The sequence below is a fragment of the Anser anser genome (genome assembly GCF_964211835.1).
Source record: "Anser anser genome assembly, chromosome: 7".
NCBI lineage: Eukaryota > Metazoa > Chordata > Aves > Anseriformes > Anatidae > Anser > Anser anser.
Genome location: NC_139727.1, coordinates 14976868 through 14988885, shown reverse-complemented (window position 1 = coordinate 14988885; position 12018 = coordinate 14976868). Strand labels below are relative to the sequence as shown.

Below are 12018 nucleotides of genomic sequence, written 5' to 3'. Positions count from 1 at the left end.
CAGGTTTCCATCTTTGCTAAATCCAAATTTGCTAAAGGCAAATTCTGACTTCATTTGAATTAGGATTACAAACTGAATAGCAAATTGAAAACTACATTTATTTGCATTTTTTTCACTTGGATTTTTTAAATATTTTTCTTTTTTCTTTACACAAAGTCTCAAGTGAAGAAAATGCAAACAGGTTGTTTTGAATTATCTATGCAAGTAATATCCTTCTGCCAACTTCTGGAATAAAAATTTGACCTAAAAAGGTTAGAATCATTTTCAACTCCACTGCAACAAATAAAGTGACTCTCAGACTGACTGGTACCTGTTACAGACAGCACTCATCCATGGCGGTATGAAATCTGAGCAAAGACACATCATCTTGGGATACTCTGAAATAAATGTATTAGAGTATTTAAAAAATAGATTTTTTTAAGTGATTTATAGAATGATTCTATGGTAAGTGATTTACTTTTGAATCTCTTTTGAGAAAACTAGATTTTGAGAACACAGTGATATCAGAGCATAAGTAGACAAATAGTATAAACAATGTATTTCTCTTTGATTCTTCTATGCCATTGTGATCACTGTATCCCATCAGATGGCTTCTTGTTGGTGTGCTTACCTGACTATGTGAAGGCACAGTCAAAGCAGACTTCTTCACTCTTAAAACCTTTGATGTTGGAATGGGACTAATAAAACAGTTGGGGTTCGAAGAGTCTGTAAAGTTCATCCAGTTCCAACCCCCTACCTTGGGCAGGGAGACCTCCCACCAGCCCAGGCTGCCCAAAGCCCCATCCAGCCTGGCCTTGAACACCCCCCGGGATGGGGAAGCCACAGCTTCTTTGGGCAGCCTGTGCCAGTGCCTCACCACCCTCTGAGTGAATAATTTCTTCCTAACATCTAATCTGAATCTACCCTCTAATGGTATGTCTTGAATTGACTGCAGCACGTAGCTGCTGACAGGGCCTGTAAGAACATACAAACAGGTCATGCTCTATAGCCTCTACAGTTTTATTATTTGGAGTTTATCTTAACTCCAGTGCCTATGCAACAAACCAGAAACCAAATGTTGCCAATCTTGCCTCTGCTCTGATCAAACACCTAGTTTTCCCACCAATCTCCCCATTTCTCTTCATTTTCTGTATCCTAAGAAACTCTCACATGTACTTCATGCTTATTTTCCTGGTTGAATGGTTTAGGAGTGTTACTTCCACAAATATCTAAGATACAGTAACAAATGGCTGCCAACCTTACCACAGGCATAGGGAGAACAGGAAAAGGCTCAAACATTAAAGAATGGCCTCCCCAACAGAGCCTAAGGAAATTAGCTGATGTCTTGACTCAATGCAGAACGGGGACCAGAAGAAAAGGTTTGTTCAAATTCCAAGCATAAACTTCATGCTTACCAGATACAAATTATTTTTTCCTTGAACACAGTATTTGTTTCTCAAAGGGAAGCAAGTTTATTTTTGATGCAGTATGTAGTGAATAAAAGATAGCTTGGATGTCCTGAATAAGACACAACAGGTAAGTTGAGTCTGACTGCATCAGAACAGTAATTTGAGACCCCAGAAAGCATTAAAATTGACCTCAGAATGCAGAAACCCGCAGAAATCCCGTTTCCTTGTTTTGTTTCATTTCCAGAGGGCTAGCATTGCCTTTATTCTAGAAATTGGTGCACAATGAAGTGGAAGAAACTTTTAAGTCAACAAGAACAGCCTGTTAGGGCTGGCACACACAGACATCTACCTTCTCTCTCTCCCTAGATGACATCAGTTCCTAGAATACACTCCGCTGCATGTTACTAAACTGCCATTTTCTAGACAGCTTCCATACCTCCTGAAAGGCATATTTTAAAGAAGAAAGGTTTACTAGGATTTTTATTGTCTATATCCCTGTTATCACCAACTTTATTAGGTTTTTCTAGATAACCACTTACGGACACTGGCAAGAAGGTAACCCAGTTCAAATTATTGCACTACTACTAGCTCTCTGTTAGGCCAACACAAAATTCAAGCAAAAAAATATTACATTAGGAAGAAAATTGATATTGTGGGTGGGGGCCCTTTTATCATGACAGTAGTAATAGACCTTAGGAAATTAAGTTTATATATATAACTTTATTTCAGACTAAAAACCTGTCTTTTTTGTTATTGTAATTGTACATGTGTTCATCACAAACACGAAAAATCAGTAAGTGCTGTGATTATAGCACGATTTTTATAAATCACTGTACATCACCCAAATGGGGTTATTAATCTTTAAAGCCATTTCTAAGTCATTACTGTTTTTAAACACTGACCTAACAAAGGTTACAATAAAAAGCTACAATATAGGCAACCAGCTAGAGAAAAGTGATGGAACAGCTATGAAACTAACTTTTAGGGCATTTTGAAACTCATAAGAATTATACAATCTTATTTGCTATAGGAGATTAAAAATGCACTTTATTCAGAAAAGCTTTATTAAAAAGAAAGAAAGCCACTAAAGGTTTTTATTGCTTCTGTATTCTCTAAAAATGAAAATCAAGTCAACAACTGTAGTATTTAGCAGCTTCAAATTATGAAAGGGCTACAACTAAAGACCACACTTCATTACAAATTTAATGCTAAGCTATCATCATGAGCCTTTTATTCAAATATTCTATGATACTCCTGTAAAATTATACAGCCAACTATTGCTGTAGTATTTTGGTTACCAGACCCCCTTTCTCCCTCCCTCCTAAACCCACAAAGGACACTCCCCTTCCCTAATTCAAAGGTAAGGCTAGCTACCTCGAAAGGCTGGCTGCTAGGAGCCTCGAAATCAACACTCCTGATGGATTTTTATTTCCATTTCCTTCACTCTCCATTTTCCTATGATGCCTTCCCTGATTGCTAATGTGGACAATTAGACCAATCTTAACTCAATGTAGATAAAATACTTTCTGCCCTACCAGCTGCCCCTTTCAAGCACAAGGCATTTAACATATTTTCGATGTACGGAGAGTAATTTCAATTCAATACTGTAATCTTTGCAGGGAATCTTCAGTGCTAAGTACCTCAGGATTACAAAATGGCCTGGCTGTAGCTCTCTGGTCAAACTGGCTGACCTCCAAGCACTGCAGATAACCGTAAAACTGAAACAAGAGTAGTGCTGTACTCAGGGAAAACACTGAAATGAAATGGAGGAGTTATTTTTTTTCCAGAAACCTGAAAGGGTTGAAAACGGCCCAGTACAGTTTGCAATACTGGCTTTTGACTGCTGTAACCTGATTTTTCCACATTCATTTATTAGACAACCTCTGTAGCACTACAATCCTTTCCAAATGCCTTTACATAAACACCAAACTAATCAGCAACCCACAGGTAAGTCAGATACAGTATCTTATTAACCAGCCTTACTATAAGTGCAAACGCTTGACAAGTCTTTGACAGCTAGAAAAAGAACTCCAGCCATCATCTGGGAGGATTTCTGCATGCTTTACAGCAGAGTGTGTCAGTTGCTAACATAAAATGGTTACATTTCCTGTGTAAATCATTATCAGAGAGGTTGTAGTCCTCCTTATTATATATGGCAATCTCAAAACATATGTGCTCGTGAATGACATGTTATTTACATATACTACTTCTTTAAAAAATAAACTTGGAGGACTCTATAGCTAAGAATAAGCTAATGGAAGACGGAGTCGACAGAAAGACTGTCAGGACTCAGATTTTCAAAGTTAAACACAACGGAACATTTACTAGGTGAGATCTCTTTCCAATCCTTTACCCAAAAGAAACATTTAAGTGCTGGGAAATTCTCCTCACAATACCACAACTATGCTACTGTGATGCTCTCTGTCATGTGAGACACGAGGATCTCTCTGTCAGCCAGAGCATTTTCAATGCCCACCCATGACTGTACTTTCAAATTTCTTAGGCAGGATGCCTAAAATGGCAAGTTGGCTGATACTTCACTAATGTTTAGTGGAGTAAGTTCAAGTTTTCTTCAAAGCTGCAGGGAAACCTAGAGACAGCATATATACTAACACGCCAAGCTGAAGGCTTCACAAAGATAGGCTACTGTGTAATAATGAGGACCATGTCCTCATTCAGATCATGAACAAAGGACAGCTTTATTTGATTTAAAACATTAAGCTTAAAAAAGAAGAAAACACATTAGTAGCTAAATTTTGCTGCTTTGCAAGTTCACTTAAAGGCAGAAGTAGGACTTTGATTTTCCTACTATCACCATTCAAGTATCACCATTCACCTTCTTGGTGCAGGTGCTAAGAGAGCCAACTAGGAAAGGTGCCCTCCTAGATCTGTTGCTAGAGAACAGACAGGGTCTTGTGGGAGACGTGGCAATAGGCAGCCGTCTCGGTCACAGTGACCATGAAGTGGTTGAGTTTAGAATTTATGGTGACAGAAGGAAAACTGCCACCAAAACTTCAGCCCTGGATATGGGGAAAGCAGACTTCAGGCTGCTCAGGGAACTAGTCAGCAAGGTCCCCTGGGAAGCTGCTTTTGAAGGCATTGGCGTCCATCTTTAAGCACTGCCTCCTAAAAGCACAAGATCAGGCAATTCCAAAATATCAGAAGTCAGGCAAGTGGGGCAGAAGGCCGGCCTGGCTGACCAGGGAACTTCTACTGGAGCTTAGGCGAAAAAAGAAAGTGTACGGCTGCTGGAAGGAGGGTCAGGCGACGAAGAAGGAATACAGGGATGCTGTTCGTGTTTGTAGGGAGAAAATTCGTGTGGCCAAAGCCCAACTAGAGTTGAAGCTGGCCATGTCTGTGGGAGACAATAAAAAGGGCTTTTTTTAGATATGTGAACAGAAAAAGGAGAACCAAAGAAAACATAGATCCGCTACTAGATGGGGAGGGTCTCCTCGCAGACAATGACATAGGCAAAGCAGAGACGTTTAATGCCTTCTTCGCCTCTGTCTTCAACACTGATGATGGGCTTCGGGACCCAGGGTACCCTGAGCTGGAGGACCATGACGGTGGGAATGACAAACTCCCAACCGACCCTGAACGTGTGCGGGATTTGCTGCTCCACCTGGATCCATACAAGTCCATGGGTCCGGATGGGATTCATCCCAGGGTGCTTAAAGAGATGGCTGACATCATTGCGGGACCTCTCTCAATTATTTTTCAACGATCTTGGGAATCTGGAGAGGTCCCATTGGACTGGAAGCTGGCAAATGTTGTGCCAATTTTCAAGAAGGGCAAGAAAGAAGACCCTAGCAATTACAGGCCTGTCAGTCTCACGTCAGTGCCTGGTAAAATTATGGAGAAGATGATCCTTGAAGTTATTGAAGCGCACCTGGGGGACAATGCAGTCATTGGTCCCAGCCAACATGGGTTCACGAGGGGTAGGTCCTGCCTAACAAATTTGATTTCTTTTTATGATAAGATCACCCATCTAGTCGATCAAGGGAAACCAGCTGATGTGATCTTTTTGGACTTCAGCAAAGCTTTTGACACGGTTTCCCATAGGATCCTACTGGACAAAATGTCCAGCATACAACTTAACAAAGACGTAACATCGTACGATGGGTGAGCAATTCGCTGACGGGCAGGGCTCAAAGGGTTGTGGTAAATGGGGCCACATCTGGCTGGCGGATGGTCGCTAGTAGGGTCCCTCAAGGCTCCGTTTTAGGGCCAGTCCTCTTCAATGTTTTTATAAATGATTTGGATGTAGGACTAGAAGGTGTTTTGAGCAAATTTGCTGACGACACCAAACTTGGAGGAATTGTGGACTCGGATGAGGGTGGAAAGGCCTTGCAGAGAGATCTGGACAGATTGGAGAGCTGGGCGATCACCAACCACATGAAGTTTAACAAAAGCAAGTGCCAGGTCCTGCACCTGGGACGGGGCAACCCTGGCTATACGTACAGACTGGGCAACGAGATGCTGGAGAGCAGCCCCGCAGAGAGGGATCTGGGGGTTGTGGTTGACAGCAAGTTGAATGTGAGCCAGCAGTGTGCCCTGGCAGCCAGGAGGGCCAACCGTAGCCTGGGGTGCATCAAGCACGGCATCGCTAGTCGGTCGAGGGAAGTGATTGTCCCTCTGCTCTGCGCTGGTGCGGCCTCACCTCAAGTACTGTGTGCAGTTCTGGGCACCACAGTACAAAAAGGACATGAAACTGTTGGAGAGCATCCAGAGGAGGGCGACGAAGATGGTGAAGGGCCTAGAGGGGAAGACATATGAGGAGTGGCTGAGGTCACTGGGCCTGTTCAGCCTGAAGAAGAGGAGGCTATGGGGGGACCTCATCGCAGTCTACAGCTTCCTCGCGAGGGGGAGTGGAGGGGCAGGTGACCTATTCTCCATTATCACCAGTGACAGAACCCACAGGAACGGTGTTAAGCTGAGGCAGGGGAAGTTTAGGCTGGACATCAGGAAGAGATTCTTCACCGAGAGGGTGGTTGCACACTGGAACACGCTCCCCAGTGAAGTAGTCACTGCACCAAGCCTGTCTGAATTTAAGAAGAGATTGGACTGTGCACTTAGGCACATGGTCTAAACTTTTGGGCAGACCTGTGCGGTGCCAGGAGTTGGACTTGATGATCCTTATGGGTCCCTTCCAACTCGGGATATTCTATGATTCTAAGTATTTGGTCAAAAAGGTACCGTCATGTCATTGGGAAAGTCCTGCTCCACTAACAACATAGTGTGCCTTTTGTGGAGAACTGAAGTCCCAATTCACTGAATCACTTCAGTTTCTACTGAAGAGCTCTACTGAATCAAGTGTGTAAGTTTTGACTGTTACAAGTTCTCATTTACTAATTTATTAGTAGTTTTCTCACAGAAGGCCATTGGGCTAAGTCTGCATGAGACAGTCCACACAAAATCAACATTTTCAGCACTCAGGCTGTCTTATTCTAAAGAACAATCCAATACCTATGGTGTGAGAGCTTCTAATTATTGTGAATTACTATGCTATCCAGCTCAGGGAATTTGCCTTTTCTTTCCAACTGACCTGAGACACGCAGTAATCTGAGAAGAAAAGAAAGCAGGGGCACAGTGCCTGTGCAGGGGACCAGGGAAGGTGCACTCCCCACTTGGATGCACTTCATCATGTAACTCCTTAAATTTTCTCTGGTGAACCAGTTGTGTACCAGAAAAGCTTTCAAATTTTGATTTACTAACATGTATGGATTTTTACCAACAAGACTGCTCTTGGTCAACAAAGAAGTAATTACTTTAATGATTATTCTAGTAATTATTCAGGTAGTCAATAGAGAGGGAAGTAATTACTAAATTAATTCAGCCATCACCAAAGAAATGAGGGATATACACAGACCGGAATAAAAATTATGCTTAGGTTACAAATATTCATAAGTGCTTCAAGTTCCCCATCATTTAGTTCCATCTAGAAAGACTGATCTAGAAAACACAGCACTAACTTCAGGAAAATTTATGTACAACTTACAGTGGGCTCGGACACATTCTCATTGCAGAAAGTATTAAAACTTGCACAGCTAAATTAATTGTATTGACTGAAATTCATATGGCTAAAGCACAGAACCAAGTCCCTCTGCAGACCATTAGGTAACACCCAATCTAGAAAAACACAAATAGCCAAGAAAAAAAAAAATCAAGATTACAAAAACAAAAAAGAAAAACATACCGTTTTCTTGGGTGCGATCTTGGAACTTCTTTAACCTCACTGAATACAAGTGGGCCTGAAAGAATGAAAAACAGCATTAATTCACAGTGATGTGCCATGGGGCAGTACTGTAACAACTCACAGTACTTTATGGTTTGAGAGTTCTTTTGCCAAGTTGTATTAGTATTCTCTCAACATTGTATCTACATATTTTAGGTAAAATAGACAAATTTCAAGACATCAATAACTGGCCATCATCACATTGAGTTTCTGAATGACTGAATTAGTGAAATAGGTACAAGGCAGATCCGTTGATCAGCATGCAGTTTTCTTTACATTTACACTACTCTGATGAAACTGGCATACAATCAGCAAATAATTTTAGAACTATGGAAAGGATGTGCAATAATCCTTCAATCAGTAGGCAAATGAAGATATTAAAAATGTCATATATTAGAGTAATTCCCTTCATAAATGGTTCGTGACCTAAAACAACAATTTTAGACTATAAAAACAAACCCCTTTGTTTTCAAGTCAAAATAGGACATTAAAAGAATACTGATTTTTTTCTAAAAGCACATTAGAACTGACTAAAAGTAGGAAAGTAAGACACTGGTGAGAGAAATGATACTTTATTTGTGCAGTTTTGAGGCTTCTTGGCCTTGTACTGATTCCTACTAAAAAGTATTTGCTGGCATGCTGGCATCATTCCAAATAAGGTTTCTTTACCAGTAGCTACCATGTACTTCCTTGACAGATACAAAAAGATCGAAAGAAAACTTCCAAGTTGAAAAAGGAAATGCCCAAAGCCCGTACAGCCAAAGATATCGAAATGGAAAAGAAGGAATCTAAGCATATACATACAGTCTGGAAATGAATGTAGTATTTTATTCTCAATACCTGTTCTAAGGTTTACTCATTCAAATCAAAAAATAAATATATCCTTAAGTAGCCCACGTTCATTTAAGATGTAGCTTTACCATCTGTAGAGTCTTAAATCCTTTCTTCAGTGTAAAGTATCTGTGGATAAAAATCCTCAAAACAAAACATCTGTTTTGTCTCAAGTATATCTATCATTAGAACCAGAGTCGTATTTTCAGGGATTATATCTCCACATCTAATTACCTAGTTAACACACTTGCAACATTTGCCTTTTACTATGCTTTCAGAGATCACTGTAACACTAGAAATTTCAGCCTCCATGAAATGCAATTCAGTTCTCGAGCACGTCTGAGCATCTAGTAGATAATACGGGACAAACTCATCTGTTTATAAGGAATACTGGGGAGGGGGCAGGGGAGGACACGCTTTCGGTAAAACCTTGCAGACCGTATCTGTGGCCCTTCTCTCTCAATACATTACATTGATTACAAAACCTTCAAAGTCCAGAATTAATGCAACCTGGGAGTTTCAACCAAACTCCAACCAAATGGGGGTTCTATCCAAAGGCTGTTCTTTACAGCACAGACTCTCTCCTGTAACCTGATGTGATAGCAAATCAGGACAGGGAAATCTCATCTTGGCTATGCCTAAACAGAACAACTAAGAAAGATCAAACAGTAATTGTGGTTTTCATAACCTGTGAAAGTCAAAGTTTTTCTGTCCTTGTCAGTTCAAGGTGGTAGCAAACATGCTAAGAGGCCTCTTCTGTGTTAAAGCACTCCATGATTTCTTCCTGGACAAAGGACAATCCTTTCTCCCTCTATCATTTAATATAATCAAAACAAGGAATATTTTCATTTTACACCTTATTTACTCCTTTTTTGTCATTTGCTATGTACTCTGTTTCTGTTTGTTTGGGTGAAACTGTTTTTCTTAGTCGTTTGCTTTTAAAGGGAGCAGCTGCTAACTGTAACGATTTTGGACTTTCCATCTGGAAAGGAAAATAAGATGAGTAACTTTACCCAAGGCTCCCCCTATTAATGCTCAGCACAAAGATAACCAAACTATTTGTCTTCAAATAGCATTCCCCCATGTTCTTGGAGAGCTGCTTCAGGACAACAGTTCTAAAGATTTCCCCTCCCTCCCCGTGACTTTCCCTCTTCACTCCGAAAAGCTTAGATCAAACATAGCATGCTCAGTAGAACAGCCTGCACTGTACAGCTGCCACTCCCTACTGTTAGGTCTTTGATGGATTTCTCTGTTCTAGAGACACTTCTGAAGAGGCAACCAGGCCACCTGGGTACAATTTCCATCTATGAGTTCCTCAAAAATCACCGCCTCATTGATTTCCTCCTCTGTGATGTACTTAAGGATGTCAGCATAGAAGTCTGAGATGCTTTCAAGGCATTAGTGTCTGTGAAGAGAGCACACTGACTAAAGGCCTAGTTCTACTTTATGATTACCTGCAAATTCTTGTCCTCTTCTTGACATTTTCTTGGAAAAAAAGAGAAGCCACTAAATCTACAGTTCCATCTAACCTTGAGGTGGTGAATTCTATCTTCAGTAACATGTCCAAATCAAGAAATCAAGATGGATTACAAAAGAGATGAGTAACTATAACCAGTTCCTTATCATTGTTAATTTTTGGAAGCTGTAACAGTACAAAAGGAGTAACACTTCTGTACATCTTCTGACTGATAGGCAGAGTACAACTGTTACGCAGGACATTATGATTTTCTAGTCTTCACATCACAAATGGAGAAATAAATCAAGAACTGAAAGATGAGGTTAAATTTCCTATACTTGGGAATAGGATACTCTGAAGTTTTCAATTCTCTTCCCAACTTCTCCTTCCTTAAATAGTTCTTTAAAGACTGTTTCTCATTCCCCTTCCAGCCAGGCGCAGTCCTGTGCCCCTCCCTTACTACCTATCTCTAAGAACTCATTCAACTACGATAAGTCTGGGAACAACTCATGCATCTGTCCTTTGTAGACCTCCAACCCTTCCGACGAAGCTGAAGTTTCACTGTGTGTCCTTAATTCCTGCTTGAGAACATTTGGATGCCCCAGTTTTGCTCCAAGTGGGGAAACTGCAGCTCTTCATCTCCCTATGCAAGCCTGTCCTACTGTTTCTTTAAGATAGCTGAAAACATCATCAGCTTTTCTGTCATTCCACCCTGTAACTGCCAAAAGCTCTACTAAGGTACATAACCACACATACAGACACAATAACACAGAAGTGTCAACGTTATTCCCCAACAAATAAAGCTTTTCAACATTAACAACCAAGGTTTTGTATTACATATATATAGCGGTGCTTCTTGAAGACAGACAAGCTTGGTTTTTTTAATCTTTTGTTTTCAAAGATGGCAATTTTAGATGATATGGCATTTCAGCAATCCTATCAGTTCACAGCAATGCATGATTCATTAATGGATTCATCTCTATCTGTAAAATTCTAAGGCAATTAAATAGGAATTGGTGTTTCTCCAGAGAGGCTTCTCCATCTAAAAATAAAATAGAAGTTAAGACAGTGACTGGCATTATTTATATCAACAGTTCTACTGGAATGATAATACAGCAGCTTTCACATGCAAATATACATACATTTAAATGACTTAGTAAGGATTAAAGTAAGGAGCTTAATACATTTCTTTGCTTGTGTTCAATCTTTTCATTCACTTAAGAATCTTATCAAAATGCCTCTCAAAGCAATTCTTTTGGACTGTGAAGAAATGTCAGTACACCACACTGAAAATATCCCTGGCTCTGAAAGAAAAGATGCCATGTGGGAAAGAAATAGCGAGTCATTCTAAAGGTATGAAAATAGGTCGTTATAAAAACAATGTTTAAAAATCACATTTCCTCAAGTCAGGATTCAACAAGATGCTTACTCAATCTAAAGAAGTAACAAATAGGTATGTTTAAAAATGTATATGTCACTGAGATAATAAAACTTTCAAGAGAGGACAGAATCATAGTCACAGGATTTATCATGGAAAGATTCACCTCAAAGCAGATTTGAATCTATGGTAACTATGCCTCTTAGCACCCTTAAAATACCAAGGCTTCAGTACACGGGGCTGGATCCCACTGCTGCTCGTCTCACCAGAGGCAAAAATGGTTCCTTTCAAGAACCAAGCAAACAAAAGTAAGGTCATGTCTGGAAACATAAATTTGTGTTTTCTGTGCAGTATTTATTCCAAGGATACTGAAAAAAATGAATTTACACTGAGCTTCTGCAAGCTAATTTTCTCACTGTCTTGAGCCTACGTCCTTTAGTAACTGCAGTGTGAAGCTGCACAGTAAACCTGAATTCAGATATTGACATTTCATTGTACGAAAAAACCAATACTTTATTTGCAAGATGCAACGATACAGAGATCAGGATCCTGTGATACCTCGCTACAGAAATAACACCATATTTCGAAAAGGAGCGGCACATGCACTTGAGGTTCTTTCTTCCGTCTTGTGCGTGTTACATTCTTGACTTTCAGTTATCTCAGTACTGCCAATAACCACACAACTGCACACTATTTCATTTTCTTTTCTTTTGAAATTCCCATTCCTCAT

At 40.2% G+C, this 12018-nt stretch overlaps 2 protein-coding genes across 2 annotated transcripts in view; both read right to left on the bottom strand.

Annotated features, from left to right (window-relative positions):
• The window catches only part of LOC310902999 (uncharacterized protein), a 322682-nt gene that overhangs the window by 307214 nt on the left and 3450 nt on the right, over positions 1 to 12018 (bottom strand). Inside the window, exons 2-3 of the mRNA XM_083845497.1 lie at positions 7585 to 7639; positions 311 to 377 (exon numbers count right to left, since the gene is read on the bottom strand). The gene's annotated coding sequence lies outside the window, so the exon portion shown is untranslated. The remainder of the gene's footprint in view (positions 1 to 310; positions 378 to 7584; positions 7640 to 12018) is intronic.
• Positions 7648 to 12018, bottom strand: part of LOC310902998 (uncharacterized protein) — a 409793-nt gene continuing 405422 nt past the window's right edge. The window contains exon 28 of the transcript XR_014587193.1: positions 7648 to 11214. The gene's annotated coding sequence lies outside the window, so the exon portion shown is untranslated. The remainder of the gene's footprint in view (positions 11215 to 12018) is intronic.